The 25,680-nt window shown below is 41.4% G+C and overlaps 1 protein-coding gene across 5 annotated transcripts in view; it reads left to right on the top strand.

Moving 5' to 3' along the window:
- Positions 1-25,680, top strand: part of PTK2 (protein tyrosine kinase 2) — a 203,892-nt gene that overhangs the window by 12,222 nt on the left and 165,990 nt on the right. For all 5 annotated transcript variants that reach the window (XM_080582103.1, XM_080582105.1, XM_080582104.1 and 2 more), the window contains exon 2: positions 2,767-2,825. The gene's annotated coding sequence lies outside the window, so the exon portion shown is untranslated. The remainder of the gene's footprint in view (positions 1-2,766; positions 2,826-25,680) is intronic.

Below are 25,680 nucleotides of genomic sequence, written 5' to 3'. Positions count from 1 at the left end.
TACCAATTAGCTTGTTTGTAGTAGTGTGTTTGGTCAAGAGGTCAAGCTGGAGAGAGACTGGCAGACAAAAACCTGAAGTTTTAGGCAGTGAATTTGGAGGTTTAGGTCCCCAGGTAAGATGCTCTGTCTTTTAATTGAAAAAGCAGGTCAATTTGTGGGTGGTTTTAAAGAGGAAAATGAGGTAAAACAGTAATAGATAAAACATTAAAAAGAAGTAAGGAAACGAAAGTGGAGCAAATGGAGGACTTTCAGCCAGTTGGAAGAAGTATGAAAAGGACTGGTTTTCCAGCAGAAAAAAGTGTGTTAATGTTTAAATATTGTCAGTTTATTGAAAGCCTTCCGTTGGGGAGAAAGGCAGAGAAATTCCCAAATCTATGAAAAGTTCCGTCCTAATTTTTTCACGGCAAATATATTTGCTGCCCTTTTGTTTTAGGGAAACCATTTTGGCAAAAATGCATGGATTTTCTTTTAAAGTTGAAATACAAGCACTGCATTTCAATTAACCCAAACCTTTTTTTTTTATGTTAAGTCTGATATTGACCACCTTAGAAGTTTTGGGTGTTTATCCCAGCCAGAATGAGACTAAGAGATGCTTTTTAAGAGTTACAAGTGGTGGAAGCTGAGTTGAGCGCAGAAGAGATCTCATCACCTCTTGCTTTCTGAAGCGAAGCAAACCAGTAAGCAGCGGTGACTGTAGAAAATCAATGGGATAACCTGTGTGGAGAGTCTGTTACGCTCGTAAGCGTCTGTGTTTATTGATGGCTAAGCAATTAAAATAAAATTTTTCTAGTATTTGTGTTCGGTGCGTTTTTGAGGTTGGTTGTGAGTACCTCCCAAGCATTACACACTATTATTTTAACAAATGCTTTACGGATACCATTGACGTAATTTCCCAGAGCGGAGAAAGGTCATTACTATCAGCCTTGGGAGTTAAAAGTAGCTTTTGCCATATCAGAGAGAGTCTTTCTTAAAGCAAATCAATACTTGCACGGACTTCTCAGTCTGCGGAACAGTCTCGTGAGGAATTTCCCTTTTCGTAGAGGATGTAAGAACTTGTCGTGATGTCATTCCCATTGTGTTCATCGTTGGTGTTCCCGCAACTTGTCCCAAATCATGACTAATTCCCTAAAAATACTCTGAGCAGACACGAGGCTGGGGAAAGCTGTCGTTTGCCACTCAGGCTGGAGGAGGTGGTGGGACAGCTGGCTGCCTCGGCAGATTCTGCGCTGACTTTGAAGTCAGCGTTCGGAGGTAGCTGGTTCCTGTTACGCTCTCGCTGGGGAAAAACAGGTGCTGGGAGTAGGTGAGTAGGGGTTTTGCTTCAGCTTTTTGATGGGTAGGGACAAACATCGGTGGAGGGGAAGGAACATCTCTCCTCTGCCTTCCTCGTACCAGGTGAGACGCCTGTCCTGGCGAAGTCGTGCATCAGAAGGAGCAAAAACGCGAGTTGCACCAGGCACACCTTGCACCACTGCGTAAAGTCGGTACGCTGCTGGGTTCACACCGGCCTGGCCACGTTCCTTATTCCCCCATGGCAGCTTCTTGCTTAATTTTTAACGTAGGCACAACAGCTTCGTCGGGAAAGGTTAAAATTCAGACCCGAGTTCTGCAAAGCGTTCTCAGTGTGCTGCCAGCGCGTGTAAATGGGGTGAGGAAGAGGCAGCACGCCTTGCTTTCCCTTACTTCGCGTATGTCCAGACACTGAAATTCTCATGGCTGTTCGTGTAGAAATTGCAAGTAGTTTGATTTTTTCTCATTTTTTTTCAATTTATTATAGCACAGACTAATGCTTCAAGTGGAATTTTTGTGCTGTTTTCTTATTTAGAAGAATGCAAGCTCCTTTGCAGTCTCTTCAGTGTTTTTGTTGTGTGTTAGTTTATCGTGTGGAAATCTTTCGGTGGCCTTTGTGTGTGAAATGGCTGAAGTAGCTAAGGTGAATAAAGGTTCAGAAACAGTTCTTAAAAATTGATTTCTCTCTGCTCAGTACTGCCTTTGTCCCTGTAGCACGCGTTCGTTCAAAAGGCAAAAGAGCAAAAAAAAACAACCAGCAAAATAGCAGAAAACTCTGCAGACAACTCAGCTCCGCGGAGTGCTTTCAGTTTGAGCATTTCCTTTAAGAAAAAAACAAAACAATTCTTTCTGGACAGTCTTACGTGTGTATTTTGAACTGTATCTGCATGCATTTATTACTTCAGCTAAAAAATGGCTTGGCTGTCCTGCGATGCACGTACCCCGGGGAAATAAATGCTTTTCACTAGGTCCTCCCCCACGTGCTTTTTTTCTTTCAGGAAAGCTCTCTTTCTAATTCTAGATTTGAATGCTGCTATCGTTTTTTTGTATCACTGATCAAAATTTTTAGTACTGGCTGCATTGTTGTTAATTTAATGGTTTAAATGTATGTTAGCTAGATTAAAAGTTCGCTTCAGAATCCTCTAACCCCTTCCGCTCCTCAAAATACCGAAGTCATCCAATTAGTTAAGTTCCGAATGTACGAAACGTACAAGATGGATGGCAGCTTGCTTTGTAAGGTGTCTGTCTTCAGTTCAAATGTCAGCCTCCTGGCTTCTCCCACTGCTTTTCTGGGGTCTTTCTAAGGGCTTGCAGGTGAATAACTTGGGAAGTGGGGTATCTACTACACACCTTTTCAGCGGAGAATTATCTTGTCTTCATACAAGAACATCACTTAGCTGCATTCCGTTTCTATGGGATACTTGTCCGCTTTGATGTAAAGAAAATAACCTAATCAACTCTAAATGTTCTTTTCAGATTTCATGTTTCATCTGATGTTGAGCACCTACTGCTGAGAGCTGGAAAGTCTACTTAAGGTAGGTAGAACAGCTGATGATTTCGCTCTTACAAGGTTGTGTGCTGGATAAAATGGTCCACGTTGTCTTTTTTGTTCTTTTGGTTTTGTTCTTTCCTTGTAATTATGGTTGAAAATCTTGATTTTTGAACAGTAGCATTACATAGAGTTTCTTGGTATGTTTCTTTCCATGAGCCTTTTAAAACTGGCCTTTCTCTGACTTTCTGATAGCCCCTGCGTAGCCTTTCCATTCAGCCTGAGTACCGAGGTATAGGCACGCACAGTAATTTATTGTGCTTGGGAGGAATTTGTAAGGTGGCTTCTCGCCTACCAAAATCGCTTAGCTGGAAATTGGCCGGCCAGACTGACATCCTGGCTCTGGAGCAAAATGGTAACGGTTCTTTGTTTTCATGTTCTTCTTTTCTGTAGTAGATAAAAGTTTGTCTTAGGCAAAGTCTTCACTGTAGGGGGACTTGACCTAATCTTAAGTAGTTGAGCTACAAGCAGGAGCAGAGAATTTGGGTAAGCACAGTATTCTTTGTACTGTAGGACTCCTTTTTTATTATTTTTGATTCCTTCTGACTTGCCTTTCATAAAGTCAATGGTTACATTTGCAAACTTCAATTTTATTACTCACCGTACTTGGAGTTTTTCTGACTTCTGCTTTTATGCTGCTGATGTGTGGATGTTTAGAATATTCGTTCATCTGAATGTAGCTAGAAGAATTTGTTGGATCCATTTTTAATTTTTTCCATGATTGCTCGCTTTCTCCAGCGTTCTCTGTAGTTGCTGGTTTGTGAGCTTGCATTACAGGATTTATCTTTATTTTCTGTAGCTCAGGCTTTGGCATGTAACAAAACTCATCTCTTGCCACTTCAGGAACACTTCTGCATATAACTTCTTGATGTGGAGAACCTTATTTAAAAAAAAACCTATCACCTGTTTTAGACAAGGTTAGTATTCTCCTTGCCTGGGTTAGAATATACCTGGTAGCAAAGGAGATGTGGCTAGCATTTTGCATGGACTAGGTCCCTGGGGGACTTCAGACTTACCTTGCAGTTCAACTGGTGTATTGCCTCTGGCGTATAAAAAGCTCTCCTGGATCTCTCTGTATATTCATCTTCTGGAAACAGAGGGTCACTTATTGTCTCGTGACTGTCTAAATTTGTAGTCGTAGATGTCTTTAATCTTTAGTAGTTTTTTTTTTTGCATAATTTGTTATTCCATGAGTGGTGAGCATGCTAGCCTTTCTTAAATTTTCAAGTTTATGGTGACTAATTGCTTCTCCTTTCTAATTCATTCCTTCCCTTTTCTGGTTGGGGATGCTGCTTGTGTGTACTATACAGATGATACAGTAGGTGGAATTCCTTGGAAAAACTTCCATTGCTCCAAGGAATAAATCGTGGCTTCAAAACCAGTTGTTCTCAGCTCTGTCACCTAAACTGGAAAAACTTGAAACACTTTAGTTTGGGGGGAAAAAAAAGCATCACCACTAGTACTTTTTTCAATTAAGACCAAAATTTGTCTTAATTCAGATTCAGCATGATATATAATGGTTTAGATGAGACGCCAGACAAAACTTATTTCTTTTAACATGGAAAATTAGTAGTATGGGAAATAGAGAAAAGAAAAGGGAGGGGCTCACAAAACAGGGCACCCGCCTCTTGACTTTTTCAGCCCTGTGATTTCAGGTTTTCTTACGCTTCTTCCTTTTGTTTGACCTTTTAAAAGGAACAGCTACTACTGTCGTGATGTCACGGGCAAAAAGCACACTTGTATGTTTTGTGAACTGAAGCCATTTGTTCTTTGGAATACATAGTTTGTAAAGGATTGAAGTGAGTCATATCCTGGTAAAACCATGACAACTAAGTATTTATGAGTTTGTTAGGTAAATAACTTGCAGTACCTTCCTAGATAAGGATTCAGAGAAAACCAGCCCTGTGAATAACAAGGTTTTGAAATGTAATGGCAAATAAGAAAAAACAGCAAGAGATATTAAATGTAAATTGCAAGTATTTCTGATTTGTGAGGTTAACACTGAAGTATGTGTGTTTGTTTTCTGGCTGGGGATTTGGTAGGAGGAAGAGATTAGCACTACTTACTCTTTGGAAATGGTATTATATGTGCAAATACTGGAATGACAGTTCCAGTACCGGATCTCCTGCGATGTTAAAGACCATTACTGTGAACTATATATTCAACTCGTCAGAATTTAAGCTCCTACCATGTTCCACGGTAGTCTTTATATTACACAATCATTCACTTCGTTCCACAGAACCACTACCTCGTTTGGTACCAAAACATGTTTTGTCTATTTTCTGCTGTTTTCAAGCCCTTCTGTGACTGAATGGATTTTTTTGTGCTAAATTTGCAATGGCAGTGTCTGCTTTACCCTTTCATTTTACATTCTGGTTAGTATGGATGGAGTCACAGAATCTAGGATCAAATAATTTGATTTTCGGTCCCTACTCAGACGTGCCATTTTTTGTTGTTGTAGCACTTAAAATTTGCATTCAAAGCAGATCTCTCACTGACTTGAATAGCACCTGAAGTACTTGTCAGTTCTGTATTTAACCCCCAGGGAATCAAGGCATGTGTCTGAAAGAGAAACACGTGGTGACTGTGGAAAGCTGAACTAAATGACTCTGTTAACATCACCCAGAAACCTGAATGTGTAGATGACACTAATTGCTTCAGCTCATGAAGCTTTGTCTTCTTCCTGATGCACATTATTTACTCTGATTATTTATTAGCAAATGTAGAAGGCGTGTATCAGAAAGGAGGGATTATGAGCAACAGTTTGGCTTGATAACTGATTTATTCCTCAGGCAAATCTTCATGCACTGGATTGGCACAGATATGGGTATATATTGTGTATTCATTTTCAAAGATGATGGACAGCCAGTGGCAGTAGGTGGTGCTAGCACTTCCACCTATAAAACAATTTCCAAAAAACGTTCTCCTGATTATATCCCTACTGCAGGCGACATCGGATGCTTTCCAGCATTCTAGTCTTTTTGCCTTCACTGGAATTAAACTAGTATTTGACAAACAACCTCGTTGTACCTTCCATGCTACTCATTTAAAAGCAGCGTGGTAGACTGAGAAATAAGGATTCTTATTTATTTCTTGCAGTAAGAAATGTTTCTCTTATAAAATGTAAATATATCCACGTTTTCTCTGTTTTGAGTGTTTTGCCTGGAATCACGTTCTAACTTGTAGAATTAAAGAATCCCTTCTTGATATAAAAGCTGTTTCCAAAGATTTCAGTTTGCACTTAAAGCTATAAGGAATAACCACTATCATTAAGTGTCAGGATAATTAATTAACTTAAAGTGCTTTGAGCCAATAACACCTATGTGCTTATAGCTCCTCCTGGCTTCCGAAAGTGGAATTTTGCTGGGCTTGCCATCTGATTTATTCTTCTGGACTTTTGGGGCCATTGAAGAAAGATCATCTTCCACTAGGTTTGTAGTCAACTTTGAACTCTTCCAAGCAGGCTGGGTTCACAAGTGTGCATGAGTTGACCGGCGGTGTGGTGCAGAAAGTGTTCTTCTCACTGGCTGGATCCTTTTTGTTCTTGATCCATGTTGGCAGATGTCATCAGAGCACTCACTATGCACAGTGTTGAAAGCAATGACCTTGAACTTAACAAACACAATCCGTGCCGTGTGATGCTTAGTGCCTTCCTGATTTCTCTCTCCAAGCCTTCGCTCAGGATCGCTGCTGTTCATGAGGGTGTCCCCCCAGAGCAACTGTTGTTTTATACGTGGAAGTAAGTGGGTTGGGAGGAAATAAATTTAAGCGCTTTCTCCTTAGTTGTCTCGTCCCTCAGTGGAGTTTTATAAAACCTCAGCCTGTCTGGATTACCAGGGAAAACATTACCGAGGTAGAATGAAGTAGGGTTTTTCATCTTCCCTCTGGAGGTGCCAAAGGTCTTCTGGACACCAAAACGAATGATTTGTTTTGCCTGCTAGCTCTTCTGGTAGGTGCGAGTAGGGAAGTATGCAGCAGAAAATAATGCTTGTGAGTCTATAAATAGTATTCCTTTGTAGCAGAACTTGGATGGATCTGTAGGAGTACATCCTGACAATGCCAGGAATAGCCGTGTAACGCTGCTGTTGTAACTTTCCAGACTGTTTAAATTACAGATTTCCGAATGACTGACTTGGTTAAACATCCATAAGGCTCACCCCTGGCTCCGTCAGGGCATCAGCCTGTCCACTGCAGCGCTATTTCAGCTTGGAAATGCTGAAACCTGTTCACAAAATAAATGCTGCTGCTTGTCTTGGGGCAACTAATTTTTTCTTAATCCCAGCCCTGCAAGTACGTACCTGTCTGGATTTGTGTAACCACGCTGACCTGCTCGCATCAGTAAGAGTATCTGAAGTCAAGCGTGCCTGTACACGTTTTTCGGAATGATGACTCCCGTGCTGAACTATTGCGGTGGTAGGCTCTTATTTGTACTTGTAATGAAGGTGGATGTTATCCATTTCCTTGTCTTAAAAGGCAAACTAATTCTGGTCCCCTCTGGTTATTCTGCTCCACCCCACTAGTGTATTTACCACTTCTCTAAAATAGATGTGTTGCTCTTGGGGATTCGGGGTTGCGTTTGCAGTAAGGTTTGCTGTAGCTGTTTCTGTACGAACACTTACCTAGCTGATAATGTCTAATTGTCCTTTGATGCTGTATTTTGCTGAAGAGGTTAAAAATCTGTACTGGCTGTTACTTGCTGCAGGAAATGCCCCGGGCTGACACTGGTCTAGGAAAGCTTCTGAAAGCAGCAGGATATTCTGAGTCATTTGCTCAGACATTCTTGGACAAATTAATGATGATGTGCTTTGCATTGCTGGTTGGTGGACTTTAACCCTAGAGGATGTCCAAGCTTCAGACATTTCAGTGGCTCAACTCAGCATCAGCCTTTGAGCGCACCTTGGAGTGTGTTTTAACTGTCTGCTTGTAAAAAAAAAAAAAAAAAAAAAAAAAAATTGAGAAGTTTTGGAGAGCATCAAAAAGACCAAAATTCAAACCAGACCATAATCTTTCCAAGACTTGAAAGTATCTGTTTTAACCTATAATCTTAGTTTGGCGTGCCAGGCTTCCCATTACCTTTCCTGATTCTGTTTGTGAATGGTTTAGCATCTGGAGCTGTAGTTGTAGCACAAAGGGTAATGAGTGCACTTGTGCTACAGAGATCGCATACCAAATATAAGGAAAGGAAAACTAGTGGACACAAAGGTACTGACAAGTCATAAAATACTGTGTGATGGGGCAAATACTGGCTAGCTTGATAGGCAGCAGGACCAGCAAGTGGCAAGCCAGGGATTTGTTTGTATGCTCAGTAGTAAAGGAAATACCTGCGTTATTTTCTGGCAGATGCTCGTGGAGAGCTCCTCTGACAAGATGCAGTCTTGAGTATGCTTCCTGAGATGTTTGCTAGCAGTGCCTGAGATGCAGAGAAATTCATCCTTCAAGAAATCCAGGGTTTATAAATACTGTGCCGTGCTGGACGTGGAAACTGGACCCAATGTTCTAGCCAAATCCTTATCAGCATTGTATAAATTGAAGTCATTCCTCATGAAAAAGGCATCCCTTTTTCATAAGTCCTAGTGTAATAGTTAACTTTTATTTTCCCCTCCTTCCCTCAGTAGTTGTACTCGTTCTTGTTCACTTTTGATTGACTGCAACCTCCAAATTATATTCCATGGAATTGTTGTCCTGCCGGTAATCTCATTTTGTATATGCATGGTTAGCTATTCCTACGTAGGTGAAGATCATGTCTTCTCATCCGTCTGTAAGACACAAAACCATTGTAAGTGAACAGCCGGTTTATTTCAAATTCAGTGAATCCTTTTAAATCAGCCTAACTTCCCATTATGGCTAGGAACGTAAAGATAACTTTGACAATTCTCTTACTTCTTTGGGACCTTAAGTTTCATAATTCTTCCTAATGCATCATAAATCTTTGGCTGCTAGTTTCTTGTGAAACAAAATGCTTTGAGTTTAGCTAAGCTTATAGTTGAGTAGAATATACTTACGAAAAGCTTTCCTCTATTCCCCATTCTTGTGCTGCTAGCCGTCTCCATTTAAAATGTTCCAGCTAAGTGATGGAGTCTTGGGCCGGTGGATTTGTAGACCAGAAGTGTTGCCCGCAGTTAGCGGAAATGGTGCTGTGTTTTCACGTGCTTGAATTAATTTCATGAAATCCATTTACGGTAGCAGGAATTGGCAGAAATTGTGATTTCTTCCTGATTACATCTTGTGCTAGTCACGAATGCTGCTAGCTCAGGAATAGAGTAGATGACTGTCAGAAGCGATGTGAATTTTGTTTCCTTCTTACTGGAAGCTATTAATTTTGTACTTTTTTTTGTTCTGTGGCAAGATGTAGAGCAGGCAACTCGAATTCCCTGGGCAGGATTCTGGACTCGTGCAGCTTGGGCAGTGTTTCCTTGTGAAGAAGAATGAGAGGACCTGAGAAGACCGTAACAGGGTAGCAGTCTATAACTGAGCCCATAAATGAATGCATTAAATTAGATTACAGTGCTCTTTACCAAGAGGACAAAGAGGGATCACCTAACAGAAGTTATGATCAATGGCTATTCCAGGTATCGCTAAAATACGTCCCTTAAGGACGTGTGGAACCTGCTCACAGCTGTATTGTGAAAGGTGCAGCCTTTAAATCACTAACCGAGATTCCTGTTGAAAACAAAAGGTCATTTCTTATTTTAGTATAATAGTATCAGGCACGTGGAAAGGAAAAGGGCACTTTAAAAGTCACGGTTGTCAACAGGGCTCCAAGTTTGGCATTCCAGGTTATATTTGTATTTGTTGTAAGCAGGTGGTCGTGTCGTCATTTCTCTCTTCCAGGATCAGTACAGTTGGCTTAACTTTCAGGATGGGACAATATAAGCCTGACGGTATCTTGGTAGGTATTAAGGTCCAAAGAAATTTGGGTAGCTGTGAACAAAAAGTCCTTTCCTTTCAGCCTATTTCTTTCTTGCTGAAGTCGTTTAAGAATAGAAATGTCCAAAAGGAACGATAGGCTTTTTCTAGTAATATTAACACTCAAAATGTATTTTTGACTTTCTCCTGTTTCTGGAGGTCTCCTGATGTTGTTTTGTTTATAGTCCCGGTGCTGGGAGTCTGAATGGTATTGTATCATAGCTATTTTAAGCAGAGCAATTCAGGTTGTACTCATCTGCCTTTAATGTATGCTGACTCATACAAATCATCGTTCATATACATTTGAGTTGGTTTCTTATGGTGAATAATTTACCGTACAGACCTCTCCAAAGTAACTTTTCTCTTTGAAAAACAAACAGGATATTAACTTGCACCTCCTTTTTGCATGGTGGTAGAGGCTATGTACTAATCCTTGTTTGATACCTTAAATTAGGTTGAACACAAGAAGTAAAAATGCTAGTTTTTTGGGATTGGGCTAGTTCTAAAGAATAACTTCTCCTTAACAAAAAAAAAGTCTTGACTTACAAGACTTCATAGGTGAGAAGCAGGTGATGTTCCCCTCTTGCAGAGACTAACTAGGCTGTTGCACATCACAAACTCATCTTTGTGTTGAGGAGAGCAAAGTAGCAAGTCGGTCTTTTTATCCTATCAGATGAATACAAATCCACGTATAAGAATAAAATTTGACGGAGTAGCCTTTTTTTTTTTTCACTTTGCAGGTTTGTGTTCTTGTGGTTGTGCCAGTCCGAATGGATTTGTGCCTCTTCATGGCCATCGGCTTGCATGCGTTTGCCCTTGCTTTGCTTTGGGTCATTCCTAGTTCTATGCTCTGCTCTTCAAGGCTGCTAGTTCCTTGAATCTATTGAACAGATGTGACCCTAAACAGGGTGTTCTCTACATCTTTTGGGGAGAGACATGTTTTTTTTTGAGGCCCGCTTTCTCCAGGAGGTTTTGTATTTGTATAAGTAGTCAATGAAGACTCAGACATAGGAGGGATGGAGACGATCTGGGCTTCAGTTCCGAGGTTTCCTGTTAATAAAGTTTGAAGAGAAGCCAAGCAAAGCTACCTGGAAGATTTGTGCTTTTTTTTTTTGTAATGTAGGATGTGTGGAAATGTATGTATATGGTGTGAGATTTTTCACACCAGTTACTTTCCTGCTTCTTGAAAGAAAATGAGAAGAGTTGGAGTTGTATACTAAATCCGGAGTTCCAGCAACATAAAAAATGACAGGATCCTGATACTAATACAAGAAATTCGTACTTCATGACATTTCTTTTGTTAACAAACACTTAGCTTTGGAGACATAAAGTCAGTAAATGCTGGAAAGGGAGAGAAGGACATAAGAAACCCAGTGAGTTGCATTGCTTAATGTACCGATGGTGTCTGTATCCATAGCAATGACAGCAAAAGGACCTGCACAGGATGCTGCTGCCATCACTCTGATAACTCTATTCCAGCAGGATGAGTAATGTGGGTCAGAAGATGCTGCTTTAGCTTTTCTAAACCTCCCACTTGAAGGTATTCTCATACAAAGAAAATCTGTGGTGGCTACGTTGGGTGGAGCACCACGGATTTAAAAGGAGCTGAAAGGCACAAATGCTGAACTACAGTTACGCCTTCCACATTAACACTTGTAATGCAAGTTTTGTATCCCCAAATTCTTAAACAGTGGGCAAAGTGCGGAGGTATTAAGGTGGGGAGGGAAGGTTGCAGTGAATCAGAATGCTCGTCTGTTTTTAAGTACAAGATTACATCATCCCTTCTTCATTCAAGTTCCTCATCTATTTTGTATTTTTAAAGAAAATAAATATTAGATTTGCCTCAGGACTGCACTGTTTTTGTTAGGAAAAATTAATTTCTATATTATTTGTGTAAGTTAGTTGGAATTTACTTCCAATTTGTTACTTGAGGATGAAGTTCATTCCCTTTCTTCAAAGTAATTTTTTCAAGAGAAATTTGCAGGAACCTGGGAACACTTGAAAAGCAATTTCTAGGAGAGGTCCAACGCTTGCTCTCTGGTTTAGAATTTTTGCTTTCATGAGAGTTATTAGAAGGCTATAGAATTTGAACAAAACACTTGGTTCTTTTGTGTATGGTAGAGCTGTAATTTTTCTCAGAGTCAAGTGGCAGCACGGGAAGATTGCAGCAAACCTGATTTCAGTTAATCTGGGTTTTCACCTCTGCAGCATCTATATTTTCTGTACTGCTGGTTGATGGCTTAATTGAGGTCATATGTAGTCTGTTCTTGAAATTATGGTAATTTTGATGGGTTTTTATTCTTGCTCTTGCCTCTTACTGAAATTGCCTGAAACATGTTTGGGAGCGAGGGCATGTCCTGATTTGTCTGAGAGCTCTCAAATTTCAGAAGAATGCAGAAATTTGAAGGAGGGGGGCAGCTGGGGATGTGAGCAGCCCGAGGACAAGGAAATCTATCTGGGCTTGTTGTTCTCCCTACAGTAGAAAAAGAAGTAGGAGGAAAAAATTTTGTTTTTGGAGTTTTGGAGCATGCAATTAGTGGCATGTATGTGCCGTTTATAACTTAAATGGGTGGTTGTTTACAGATTGTGTTTCAACCTTTTTTATTTAAATATCCCCTGCTTTTAACAATGTATAATGCACGCTGGCTTTTATTTCATTATTGATAAAATATCTACAAAGCGTGGATAATCTCCCCCAATATTATTCACTCCTGCGCTGGCTGCAAATTAAGTATTGATTTTATGCATTGCTGTTTTTAAACTTAAAGGCACTCGTGAATTGTGGTTAATTGATCTGCAACTCCATACTTCAATACGCAGTGTTGGTTCTGAAAGCCAGACATCTGAATTACAGACTGCTTTCTGTTTTGCAGCTTCAGTTCACGTGTTTCACTGATTGCACCCACATGAGGCTAGCTTGGTTTTGCTCTGCAAGTTGATCTCTGAAAGGTTTGGTGTAAATATGGAGGGGGGAAAAAAGGGCAGGAGAAAATAAGAAATAGGCAACTACTAACTGGTTTTCTAAAGTGACACTGACGGTACTTGCATGAAACGCACTTGGAAACGTCACACTTGTCATTCATATTGTCCATCTCCTGAAGTTCAGTTTCCCAGAAAATTCAAAAGTCAGATCTCAATTTTCTGGAGCTTTCCATCACAGATTTCGGTATGTAGCTATTAATCAGAGCTGCAACCCGGTGCACAAATGTTCCCAACATAAGTTTGTGCTGAGTCTCCCTCTCTTCGCTTACACGCGTGAATTAAACAATTGTTGTCATCCCTCATTTTTTAATGAGGTTTTATCCCTAAAATAACACATTTTTGGGGCTCTTGTATGAGGCCACATGAGTGATTTTAATCTCGTTTTGCTCCTTAAAATACTTTGATGCACGTTCTTGTTTTGTTCTTAATCAACGCTGCCATTACTTGTCTTTCATTTGAACGGCATGCCTATCTTTATGGGGTGCTGGGGTGGAGGTCCACCGGGTCTTGGTCATTCCATAAAATTCAAAAGCCCCCCAGGAACTCTGCCTGGTAGAAGGCAGCAGCTGAAAAGAGCCGCGTGCTACCCGGATCTCTCTCATCTCTAACTTAGATGGGCCAATAGAAGTTAAGATAAAAGTTAACGTAACGCCATGAGGTTGCCTCAGCTCTTGAGCAGGTAGAATGGGGATTACTTGTTTGTTCTTTCATCTGCGAAATGCGAGGAAAACGGGGAATTAAGTCCTGCAGAGGCATAAATTTTGGAAACCTGAATACAACCAAGTCTTCAGTTTTTTTGTCTAGCTTGGTGTTCTTGTACTTCAGGAAAGATGGGGGGGCTTGGATCTTTGTTCTTAGTATTAACTTTAAAAAGCCAAACAAGATTTTTTTTTAACTTTCCAGAAATAGATGTTCTGGATGCTTGTCAGATAGATAAAACTTGGATGTTCCTGTATTCATGGTAGTACTTTGGGAAGAGGCCTGTGAGTGGGTCATGGCAAGCCACTGCTGCCTCTGTGGCCTCGAAATGGCACTTCATGATTTTGGGAACAGGGTCTAATTATTTTGTCTACTTTGGATTTTAGAACTACATATTACCAAGCCTACTGACATTACTGATGGTCTATAGACATGTGTGAAGAGGTCTTCATTAGAAAAGTCTGTTGGAAAAACTAGATTTTTTTTTTGTATTGCTTTTTCTGAGGTGACCTACATGAGTTTAAGCTAGTCAATTGTAATCGTGCATCATTGGGATAAGCCAAGGTAACTTGCACCAGGTGATGCCCTTCTGTGCACAGAAACTCTTTTGTATGGGATGAAACTACTAAAAGTCAAGGTCTGTACCACCCGTGACATCGCGTTCCCCTTCTCTCCATGGTCTTGTTCTTGAGAATAATAGAATCACCATCCTTGAATATCCTGGATTTGAAGGGACCCACAAGAATTATTGAGTCCAACTCCTGGCTCCACACTGTTCTTTCTATATTATATATCATAGAATGAATATATATATGTATATATAAAATATTATGCTTGCAAGTAAAACGCGTTGTTAAGTAGCTTGCTTTCCTAAATAATTAGGCTTGAACTGCCGACCACCTCTGTTATGCTCTTTGACATTATTTTTGACCATAAGCTGGTTCTTGCCAAATTGAGCACAGCGGCAGAAGCTTCAAAACAGCTGAGCAGAGCTGTTGGTCTCAGGCCAGCAGCTGTCCCACCAGCGTGCACCCATGGTGTCCCTGTGGTATATTTGACGTTTTGAACCAGGTGGAGCTGTTTGTAGAACCACAGAACGGTTTGGGGTGGAAGGGGACCCTCTGGTCACCCTTGCGGCCCTACTCTGGACCTGCTCTAACAGGTCCACCTCTTTCTTGTGCTGGAAGCCATCATGGGAGGCATCCTATCCTTCTGTTGTGTTGACTGCACCACTCAGCTTGGTGTCCTCTGCAGACTTGCTGAGGGTGCACTCAAGCCCCCGTCTCAGCCATTAATGAAGATGATAAACCAGCCCTGGTCCCAGTACGGACTCCTGAGAGACACCACTTGTTGATGATCTCCATGTAGGCATTGAATCATGGAATCATTAAGGTTGGAAAAGCCCTCCAAGATCATCTGGTCCAACCGTCCCCCCACCACCAATGTCACCCACTAAACCATGTCCCCAAGCACCACGTCCAACCTTCCCTTAACACCCCCAGGGACGGTGACTCCACGACCTCCCTGGGCAACCCGTCCCAATGCCTGACTGCTCTTTCTGAGAAGAAATGTCTCCTCGTTTCCAACCTGAACCTCCCCTGGCACTACTTGAGGCTATTCCCTCTAGTCCTATCACTGGTTACCTGTGAGAAGAGCAGATTGAGCCACTGACTACAACCCTCTGGATGAGGCCATCCAGCCAAATCTGACGGCTAGTGAGAAGGTGAGCTGGGGGGAGATGCTCGTGAAGCAAGGAGAAGGGTGTTCTGGTTACTGCGGTGGTGGTGAGTACACAGTATGCAGGAAATAATCCTATATTAATCTGTTCACAGCAGCTTCTCAATTTAAAACATGCTGTAGTTAGCCATTTTGAAGTAAAATTGTGCCGGAAACATGTAAGAAGCTCTTGTGGTCTGAGGTATCTTGTTAAGCACCATGCTATGCCATTCATTTGCATCTTAGTCAGGATTTTTAAATTTAGAGACTTTTTTCAGACTTTTTCAGTTTTCCTTCAGTGTATTTAAAATAAAAAATACACCATAAAGAAGAGGACTTGACTACTGGTGAAGCAAGAAGGAAGTCTGAAATGTTACAAAGATGAACAATAATGGAATGGGATTCGTATGGCTAAATGTTGGTGCCTGCATGTTTGGTGCGCTCATCTGAGGCACTCTAGACACAAGAAGAGGGTGATTTGTGCAGTAGGACGGGAAGAGGAAATAACGAGTTGGAGTTGCTGGTTTTAGAACAATTCTCAGGAAGGGAAAAGCCTTAGGACTGTGTGCTTCAAGCAGTACCGGCTAGAGGTGTGAGACTGGTTAATGGAGAACTTGTAGGATATTGGTTTCAGGCTGTAGGTTTTTCAGGGAGACGTGTAATTAATTGCACCGGGGTGTGTGTGAATTTGTTCTAAAAGATTCTGCTGATTCCAGCCTTGCTGGATGTGCTGGGGAATGCCTGCAGGCACTGACTGCCAGATCCGCTACGGCGATGGGAAATGTGCTCTGCTCTCCTGCAGGTCAGTGTTGTCTGGCTTACCCCAAAGCCTTCTAGCCGAGGTCTTTCTGTTCTGTGGGCAGAGGGAGAGGCTCCCTAAGGTTCGTTCTGGCCTCGTGATTCAGGAATTGAGGAGGAGGAGGTAGATGGGCTTCCCTTTGACTGCATTCATTTGGCAGCAGGGTTAACATCCCTGTGACTTAGACCGAAAATAATGCTTTCATTCTGAGCTTCCTTGTTTGTTCTAGCTTTCCGTATCCTGTTATTAACAACTTGGGCATTTTTTTTTCCTGTGCGGTGCTGCAACAGACAAATACAAAGTAGAAATTACTTCAACTCCAGTTCCATGAGATATTGTTAGTGTATGCAGGTTGAAATTCCTTTGTGCTGTCAAAAATGCTTAATTTGCAGAACGATGAAATATCAACTCTAGCAGAGCTAACAGTAGAATAAGTATGCGCTGTAGTTCTTTAGTTTTATCTCTTTCTGCATACCAGCAGAAGGTGTACGCATTCAGGGGCTCCTGAAGTACTGCTCTCCTCTTGCAGTAGCTGGACGGCTTTGTGCCAGAACAGCTCAGCAGTTTTGAGCAAATTCAAGTTCATGTTCACTCTGAACTTGACTAGATCTTGAAAGAGCTTGCATTGAAAATGTGTGGTTTTTTTTTTTTGGTAATAATTACTGGAAAATTAAATAAGGTTTTTAATTTGGAGCTTTAAACCATTTTCTTTCTCATTTCTGTTTCAAGCTTGAACTTGAATGATTTTCCTGAGCATGAGTTTTAGGGTACCTTCAGCGGGAAGTCAGAAAGGGAGGGTTGAAGAGATCTTGATGTCCTCAATGCTGCTTCAATATTTACTGAATTTTAATTTTTAATAAACCTGGCGTATGTACTCTCCTGTCCTCCATAAAGTGCAGGTATTTTTATGTCTTTGAAATACTTTAATCTGCTAGGAATAAATAGCGTTTCGTACATGATAATGCAAAAAACTAGATCATGGCTTAATAAAAGTACTTTTTTTTTTTAATGTTGCCAAGGTTAAATGTGCATGAAACAACTGTCAGTTCTGTTCTTCATAATTGCTCTGACCAAGTGTAATTCTTTCTTCTTGCTGCTGGTGAGATTTGGTGGCATCCAACAGGCAAAGTTGGGTAAGGAGCAGAGAAGGCTGAATAGATATTTTTGCTGATCTTTCTTCCATAATTAGTTAATTATTCCATTATTACTTATTATGCTTCTGTTATCAGCTATTCAATTAGTTAATTTACTAATTAAGGAAAAGGAAAAGCTTTTTAGAGAATACTCCTTGAATAGCCTGTCCTTGTTAGGAAGATGCGAGCTGTTATTGTTGTTCTTTTTATGTTGTTTGATGGTTGGTTGGCTTTTTTAGGCAACCAGTGATGGGATAACCAATAAACTATAATATTAGCGAAGAATTCTAAAAAGCTTATTGCTGTTTTTTCTTGATGTAGCAGCCACAATAAAGCCTGTAATTTCTTACACATCGTATTGTGGTAGGGAAGATGGACATTATGTTGTCCTTCAGCCCTCATTGCTGAGGAGAAAGCACACATCTTTTCTGTGTGCTTCTTTGCAGTCTTGATTTTTTTTTTTTTGTGTAGAAAACACTTGTTCACCATGACCAACCTACACGTGACTGTACCATGTGTGCTTATATAATTAGGATCTGTGGCCCTTCTCTATTTATCCTTCAAGGAAGACATGATCTCTTTATTTATGCCAATGTGTGTTCTAGCTAATTTGCTTGCTAATAAGGAATCATTATACGTCAGCAGTATGTGTAATCAGCATTAGTATTGCATCTTACATATCAACTAAGCAAGTTCAGGAAAGATGTGATCGTACGAGTGTATGCACTGTATGATCCCTTTGCATAAAGGGAGAAAAGCTGTTACTGAAATATTTGGCTATGTACTCTTTAAGTGAAACAGTACTGTTTCTGAACATCAGCAGAAATAGCAAACTTCAGACTGACTTCTTTTGAGGCATTTTTTGTCAGAAAAATATTTTTTCTGCAAAATCAAGTCCAGATACAAACTGTGCTAGACAGTCAATTTGAAATAGACCTGTAACATTCTAGTATTTCAATAGTTCCCAATATAAGGCAAGTTGGAGTTATGTAGGGACCGTAGCAGTCTTTAGCAAAGAAAATAATGGTCATTTTTCATGAACAGTACTCCATCAGGATTCCTTTCCTCGCTGCTGCCCTTCAGGTTGGCCTGTTAATTATTTGTGAGGAAAATCAGTCTGACAGCGCCGAAGGCAGAAGCGTCCGCTTCATCGTACAGATAGCGGCAGGGCTACAGTGCGATGAGAAGAGCTGCCCCTCGGAGAGCCAGCTCCCGTCTCAACGCCATACCCTTGGGGGTACGTACCCTTGGGGCTGCCCAGGAGGTAGGCATCATCCTGCAGCACGTCCACGTCCAGCTTCGTGACGTTGTCCATGGGCCTCCATGCATTCTGCTATGTCAACTGCCGTTGCCTTTCATTGTTTTGGGGGATAATCAGATGAAATCCCACCCTGATACGTTTTTGAGGAGGATCGTGAGCTGATTGTCCCATCAGAGACAGCAGGGATTTGGATCTGGAACTCGTTCAGTTCTGAGCCATGCGTTTATCCAACTTGCCGTGGCCTGGAACCTACACGGGAGAAATAAAATAGATATAAACTAAGAGTTGCCTTTGTCCTTGTTCCATCTCCCTAACGTCAGTGGAGTCTGCATGGCATCAAATATTTTATGCAGCTTGACTTTAAATATTGCAGTCGTGGCTTGTGTAGGAGGCACAGTCTGAGTTAGCTGCTGGGGAGGTAATTACAGCGTTAACCAAAAAAACCCACAGCTTTTGTAGACCCAGGATTGAGTCTGCAGAATATAGAGTTTGTAGCATATCTGATGTTTATCTGCCTCCCAAGATGGTAGTGAGTCTTGAATCTTTCTGCAAATATTTCTGGTGGTCTTAATCTGCTTTATGCCAGAGGCAGAGAGAAATAACGCATTCAATTTTGTCAAATTAAGTTTTTACTGCGCATTTAAATTGATTAAATAACGCAGCAGATTAAAGGGAGAAATACTATCTTAAATTGCATTTCAGGACCGATAGCATCTTAATGATGCTAAGCTGAAGTTTTTTTCAGTGGGCTTGTGGATATGAGAACCCATTAATCATGCACGCTAGACTTCGGGTGCTACCGTATTAGAAATAAACTGGCTCGCTCACTTGGCTGATGTGAGTAATGGCCACGTTTGGAAGTCGCTGCAAACAGAAGACGGAAGCCGCCCGCGTGTTGTGTTCTGTCAAGCCAACTGGGGCTCTCGTTTGATCGTGTTCTTGCCGAGAACAGACGTGTTGGGGGTTTTCCTTTGACACGAACAACAGCGTCTTTCGAGAGTCGCTCTCCGACAGCTACATGACAGAGCCAATTAGGAGAAGAAAGCCTGTCTCGTGTTGTGTACTGAAATCCTTCTGGCTGCGGCCTTGTTCCCCCACCACCCTTTTTTTTTTTTCTTCTTAATCTAGTTTTCATCAGTCATCTATTGGTGTCGTTGTCCTGGTGTATGTGTGTATTTCCTTGTCGTGTTTCTCTGCATGTAGGTCCTCCCTACCTCACCTGTCATCTTTTTTTTTTTTTGCTGTCTTAATTTGTCCTCCATTTCTTTTTCCAGCTGGAAAACTGTATAAAAGGTGACAGAAGCAGAGCTGAAGCTAGGGGAAAAACTTCTCCCTAGCATCTACCTTGCATGAAGGGGGAACCAGCCTACACAAATGCAGTTATTATTAAACATAGCCCCCCCCCCCCCCCCCAAAAAAATGTTTTATGTTTTAAATGAATGTATAGCTCAGACTATTCTTTTACTACTTGTGATTTGCCATCTTTATTTCTTTCACCTATTTAAGACCTTGACATAGGATCTGTGCCTTTTTGGCTTAAAATAATTATGCATGTTTGTGTAACAATAGAAATAATAATGAAAGTTAACAAGAAAAACATTACCAGATGTTGTCTAGTCTCTGACAAATAATTTAACCTAGGTGGTTCTTGAAACAACCTTCCTTTCTTTGTGATCTAGGTCTTAAAAAGCTTATTGTTGTATATATTTTACAGCACCAGCATTGCATTTTGCAGCATGTTGTGCCTCCAAACAGCAAAGTAGTTTGAAGGCTTGTAATCTGTGTCCCTAGTAAGAAGTGCTAAGGCTTGCTGAAATAACATTAAAGGAGTCATCCTTATGCCTGTGGTGGTAAATTTATTGGAAGCCTGTCTGGCACGCTGAGCAGGCTGCCTTCGGTTCCCTGTTATTTCGTCCGTTGTTAGGACCTCGAAGCTGTTATGTCTCGCTGGAGGAGCAACTTCCCATTGCAAAAGCCCTAAGCCATGTGCTTGTGGAAATGCCCGTTCGTTGCAGAGATGTAATGCTTTGAGAATCAGCTCTGAGTGTAGCTAAGGTTTTCTCCGTCCATAGTATCACTCTTAAGCTAAGTAAGGCATCAGTATTCTCATTAAAATAGGTTTAATTTTGTGCATTGGAGCAGGCTTCTGTACAGAGCAAAACTTTAGCAGCTGCTGTCAAGCTTCCTTTGAATGCCTTGCAGGAATCCCATTGAAATGAATAAAACTCTTATTTTTGACATTAGGTAAGTTAGTCTTTTCATGCATTAACTACATAACAGCCCTTTTTAGGTAGGTACAACGCGTGAGCAGAGATGAGAAGCTGTTAAACTCCTGACAAACTGCTGTGTGTGTGTTCTTCCACTGAAACGTTGTCTCTTGAATTTTTTTTTTTACTTCTCCTTCCCTCCGTGCCCGTTGCATTGATTTCCTTCAGCCTTCTTTCACTCAAATGTCCTGTAACTTTAATTCTAGCTTCAGAAAAACTGCCGGAACAATGGAATCCGTGTGTGGGCCATAGCCATGGAAACAGCATAATTTTACAGTGGTGGAACATGAAGGGAAATGACTCTCCCAACTTTCTAAGAATTTAAGTCTTTTCCCAAAAAAAAAAAAAAAAAAAGGCTTGCAAAATACCATTCCGGTATTCAGAAAAGAAATTTTCAGTGTTTTTTTTTTTTTACGTTGTTGGTCTTTAAATCTTCTTAACCAATTATCCTTAGAAAACCAAGAGAACAATATTCTTACACATTGTTTTCTGGGATCTCTGGCTCTGGGGGAATTATTTTTGAGTTTCCTGCCTTGAAATACTTTCTTCTAATTATCTTCCATTATTTTTGCATCCTTGGTGTTCACTTCTGTACCCCAAAATATATATATATATATTTTTTTTTAATTCTGAAGCATCTCCATGGTCGTACTGAGTTCCTGTTATACCTGCAGCAGCTGTTCTGGCACGCAGTGCTGGTTTGTATTTTAGCACAAGAATTACAAAATCCTGTCACCTTTTGAAAATGCGGGTGACTTGTGTCGGAACACCGCATGTCACGAGGCCATCATGTAAAATGACAAGGGAGGGAATTTTAATCATAGCAGGCAATGTCAAGCCTATGTTTAAAAAGAAAAAAAATCCTCTAAACGTATTGCTTTCAGGAAGAAACACTCTGTAGTACAAATGAGGAGGGGAGAGGTAGATGTGTGTGGAGTACAAGTCTGCTGTTTTCCCTAAGCTTGCCTGAGGGCCTGAATTGGTTGGTTCATAAAAATGTCACAGGATTTCCACCAGGATTACATGATCGCAGGTCAGTGCTGGAGACACTCCTGCTATATCTGAACCACTGCCAGCACACAGATGTCCCTCCTTACACATCCTGAGCATTTTTAAAGTTTCCTGGGCTTGTTTGGAGTTAAGCACAATCTCTTTTTGCTATAAGCCATGAAAATGTAAGATCATTCCTATAACATAGCTGACCTACCCTCCAAACAGTGCTTCCAGTTGAACAGGCATCCCTGCAGGTCAGCCCTAAAGCCTGCGGGTGCCCTGCATCTTCACAGAGCTGTGGTGGGGACTTCAGGACCACGAGAGACCCTGCTGGATGAGGCTGGTGATCCTGCAGCCCAGCATCGTGCTTCAGCGACAACAAAACATGCTGATTTTAAATGGTTTGTGGATGTTCCAGTCCCTTGGAACTCGCTGAGGCTACCTGCTTCTGTGCAGGCACTTGAGGGAGCTCGCTGCTGGAGCCAGCGGTGCTCCTATCTGTCTGAAGCTATCTCCAGTACTTCCTTCAGATGCCTCCTACTTCTCATATTGGCAGGATTTGATGAGCAGGGGCGCTGCATTGATACTTTCATTTTTTCCTCTTTACCCTTGCTTGTGAGCTGTGGCTGTACTCTGTGAGTCTCATGTCCTTCCAGCAGGGGGGTCCCAGATCATTTTGTCTGTCCTCACATGGCAGCTGCTCCATCCCTTCCCTGAACCTTCTTCAACTCCAGGATGCATTTTCTCAGGTGCAGAGGCCAGAACCGAATGCAAGATGCCTTATTGTTTTATATAGCAACGTCTTTAAGTACCACGTTTTCAGTGCCCTTCCTAATGATACGCAATGCTTTATTGCCTTTTTGTTGTTGTTGTTGGCTACTGCCCTTGTTGGAGCTGATGATTTCAGAGAAAACAGTCAGCAGTGACTCAGACTTCCTCCTGCAGTTGGAACTGCAGAAAGTGTAAGTGGTAAGTGTGATTGAGGTATTGCTCAGAAAATTTTCCCCTAGATGCATTACATCACATCCATGGCGAAGTACGTCTGCTACTTTTTGGTAACTTGCTTCGTTTTGTGAGGTCCTTCTGGAGTTTCTTCCTGGTAGCATGGTATTTGCATACCCCCAAGAGCTTAATAGTACCTGTAGACTTGCAGGTTTGTTATCCATCTTGTTAGACATAAAACCAACTCTTACGGGACCTTGCTCCTGAGTCTTTATCTCTGTTTACCATAGGCAAAAGAGTATTGAGATAAGAATAAATTCTTTACCTGAGTTGCTCTGTAACTCTGTAAGTAATGCTAATGATCCCATCTGCCCTGAGTAACCATGGAGTTTTTTGTGCTTGTAACCTCCTTGAATATAGCTTCCACCATTTTTTTTTTCATTTAATTTCTTATCACTCAGTATGCCCGCTCTAAAATTTGGCCACCAGTGGCTGGATAGGTAGCTCTGTGGATACGCTCAATTACTTTGTGCAAATTAATTTGAAGTTTCCAGGTGCATGCTCTTTTAGATGAGGGCAGAATTCAGCTGAAATGAAGGAAAATGCAAGTGGGTTACTCAGCATCTCAATCGGAATTTGGGCTTTTTTCTTTTTAATTCAAAAAACTAGCATTCAACAACCAAGCCAAGTGATTTACGAGGAGCGTCTCCTTCAGTGGGAGAGGGGTAATTGTTATTGGAAACTGTTGAAAGACTTTTGTAGATGCTGGAAACTAAGGAGACTAAACATTGCTTTTGTTTTTAAATCACAGTAGGTGAGAAGCAGAAGGCAGGTACAAGCAGAAGGTTGGGGGCAGTGAGAATAATGCCACAGTTAATTAGCTACGGATTTGTCAATTTGTCAGTTATGGAAATAAATATAAACTGAACACGTTCCTGAGATATAGGACAAGTTGACGCTTGTGTTTCTGTAATAGGATATTTTGCTTATGCATGATATTGTTTTAAGCTGTCTGAAGTATGGCAGATAGGTGGTGATGATACCGTAAATATATCATACCTGTTCTGTCAACCAAACCATCTCAAAAAAAAAAAAAGGTAATGTTCTGTGCAGTATGGCAGTTGGCCTTCTAATTTTTCCTTACCTTAATTTTGTGTTGCATTTACAATTCAGAGACAGCAGCGTGCATTAAAACTAATAAATCGTAAAACAGACCTTCTCGAAATACAATACAGAATGTGCACATTTCCTGAGGAGGGTCTAATAGCGGTTCATTCTTGGCTGTTCGCTCATTAACCTTTTCAACAGACGTAGATGAAAGCATTAAGTCATTACTGCTGATACTCACAGTTGAAACAAGGATTTAAACGAATTTAATAAAGGATTACAGCGCAACCTGGGTCTCCTACGAAGTAGGGTTGAAAACAAAAGCCGTGTGGTTTTATACACTGAATTTCCTCTGATTTGGTGAAAGGACAAAAAGTGTGGGCAAGTTGGGTGGATGGAAGAGTCTGTCCTCTATTATTCGGCTGTTTCTATGCTTAAGGCAAATGCAGTAAATACGTCAAAGGGGGAAAAACTAAAAACACCACCAGCTTGCTTAGACTGTGGGTGACGTACGAATACTGTGTCAGGTACTGGTATCTGCAAATCAGAGGTGCTACTGAAAGCAAAAATAGTGTGAGATCTGTAAGGATGATCAAAGGTTTAGAGAAACGGGCCTCTATAGTGAAACACTTCTGTCTCTCATTCTGTGCAGCTAATGTAAAAAGAGTTCTCGTTGAGTTGATCTTTAACCTAAAATTGCCTTAATGGGAAATGATATAATAAAGGGCTGCTACCATTCAGCTCTGCAGACTGCTGAATTAGAAGTAGGTTAGATTGAGGTTAGAAATAAGGTATGAACTTTCAACAGTGAATGAAAATATATGGAAAAATTAACCATTGGTTACTGTAGATTTTGCATGGGAATTTAATCATGTTGTAAAAACTCCTTAACAGCTTTTCCGTACTGGATATGCTGCAAGAATGAACTAATAGTAGTTCCAGTGTCTTTGCCTGATGGATCAGATGGCCACGGAGTAATAAAAGAATCATAGAATATCCCAATTGGAAGGGACCAACAAGTCCCCACAAGTTGAGTTGGATCATCGAGTCCAACTTCTGGGTCCCCAAAGGACCACCCAAAAAAATCAGACCGTATTTCTGAGTGTTGTCCAAACGCTTCTCGATCTCCATCAGTCTCGGGCCTGTCCCAGTGCCCGACCACCTCTGGGTGCAGACCCTTTCCCTAACCCCCAGCCTGACCCTCCCCTGTCCCAGCTCCATGCCGGTCCCTCGGGTCCTGTCGCTGTCCCCAGAGAGCAGAGCTCAGCGCCTGCCCCTCCGCTCCCCTCGTGAGGGAGCTGCAGGCCGCCATGAGGCCTCCCCTCGGCCTGCTCTGCTCTGGCCTGAACAAACCAAGGGATCTTTTCGTAGAAGGAAATTAAGTTTGTTAGAAGTGACCTTCCCCTAGCGAACCCATGTTGGCTCTCACCAATGACTGCATTGTCCTTCAGGTGTTTTTCACAATTTCCCTGAGTTAACTCATTTTCAATAAATCCTTGAGCGTCACAACAAATGTCAATTTATGATGGTTTTTTAAGGTTGTTTGTGTTCTCTGCTTAATTGTTTACACTTTAAAAATGAAAACCTAGACAATGAAATCTAAGCTTCATCAAAGATTAGAGGAGCATCCATCCACAGGTCCCCTTTGCCTGTCAGCGAGCAGTAGGAAGGGAGGCTTCAGGGCTGTTGAATGCAGCCTTTGAGGCACCATCGTGCAGGATCAGTCATGGGAAGGCTAAATGCTGAATACGCAAATGTATTCCTAAATGCTTTTTGGTACCGGTAGGTAAATAAGCAAATCGCATTTGAAGTTGTGGCTGTGATATTCCTCGTTCAGCTGGAGGGCTGGTTGCTGAAGGACACGTCCTGCTTCGCTTCCTGGAGCTTGGGAGCTTGTGGTCTGCGGTTCCTCGCATGCTGAGAGCCCATGTTCCTCGCAGGAATGAGAGATCGGTTCGTGAACCGAATAGCTGAACACTTTTCAAGGGGATACTGTTAGGTTAGTCTGCTATTGCTACAGTAAAACAGGATTGAAT

The sequence above is a fragment of the Anser brachyrhynchus genome (genome assembly GCF_964034855.1).
Source record: "Anser brachyrhynchus genome assembly, chromosome: 2".
Taxonomy (NCBI): Eukaryota; Metazoa; Chordata; class Aves; order Anseriformes; family Anatidae; genus Anser; species Anser brachyrhynchus.
The sequence above is the reverse complement of the archived record's forward strand: the minus strand, read 5'-3'. Positions and strand labels throughout refer to the sequence as shown.